Genomic DNA, 1,147 nt, shown 5'->3' with positions numbered 1-1,147 from the left:
TGCAAGGAATCAGCACAGGTCGGATTCGAACCCTGGACCTCTGCGTCGAGGCATAAACCTCAAAGTCCATGTGTGCCTGCTCTGCCCGCTGAACCAACCCGGGCACATACTCGTCCCCTCTGGATGTAAATCCTGGGCTTGAACCACTGAACTTGTCTCTGTAAATAGCTGAAACATCTGCAGACGATGTAATGTAAGTCAAACATACAAATCCAGTCCAGTGCGGGTTATATAGCGGACCAGACGGGGGTGAAAGGGATCTGGCCAGGGGGGAGGAGACCAGTAGCAACCTGGAGAATTATTAAAACAGCTGGTTCTTAGTAAAAAATAGACTATTCACCATACGCGTCTGCAACCGATGCTTTTTCAACAAAATATCTATTTGTATTAGACACAGAACAGCTACCTCCTCCCGTCCACCACTCCGAATTTGGGTCAAAAGTTTAAGTTTTTGGCACTTTTTCCAATGCATTTTTTAAATTCATGGTCAACTAACTTAATTTATACGTCATTATGCGTAAAAAAAAAGCAGGATTTATGAATTATCTTGACCGATAGGGTCAGGATACGTTTTTAAATCATTTATAGCATTTGTTTCAAATGCTGTAAAATTTAATAAATCACCCCAAATTCAGTGAAAGTTCCCAAATACTGTAAAGAACGTTGCATGGATAAGGTGCATGCATCCGTGTTATTCTGGGTAATTTGTAAGAAACCCATATTTCTGATATAAAATCCTTTAGAAATGGGGTCATTTTGACCCGAGGACAACACAAGGGTTAGTATTCCTCTTATAGAAGAAGAAGAAGAAGAAGAATCAAGTCAGATATGGACGCCACATCTGCCACAACAGTGTGTTTGTGTGTTTGTGTGTTTGTAAGTTTGTGTGTTTGTGTGTAAGTGAGAGACACACACAGCATTACCAGTCACCTTCAGACATAATGGAACCAACCTCCTCGTCCCTTTGAGGGCACGCCAGCGGCAGGAAGGAGGGAAGGAAACAAAGAAGAAAGAGTCTTTGTGAACTGCAGACCTGAACGTCCTCCAGCAGTGCACCAGACTGAAATTACAGGATCTCAGGGCGGCCTCTAGCCCCCCCAGTAAGAGCCTCTAGTCCCCCCAGTAAGAGCTTCTAGCCCCCCCAGTA

General features: G+C 43.9%; 1 protein-coding gene across 1 annotated transcript in view; it reads left to right on the top strand.

Annotated features, from left to right (window-relative positions):
- The window catches only part of LOC117961812 (scavenger receptor class A member 5-like), a 30,102-nt gene that overhangs the window by 5,021 nt on the left and 23,934 nt on the right, over positions 1-1,147 (top strand). The gene's annotated exons all lie outside the window — the stretch shown is intronic.

The sequence above is a fragment of the Etheostoma cragini genome, chromosome 18 (genome assembly GCF_013103735.1).
Source record: "Etheostoma cragini isolate CJK2018 chromosome 18, CSU_Ecrag_1.0, whole genome shotgun sequence".
Classification (NCBI taxonomy): Eukaryota; Metazoa; Chordata; class Actinopteri; order Perciformes; family Percidae; genus Etheostoma; species Etheostoma cragini.
Note: the sequence above shows the minus strand (reverse complement) of the source record. Positions and strands in the feature narration are given on the sequence as shown.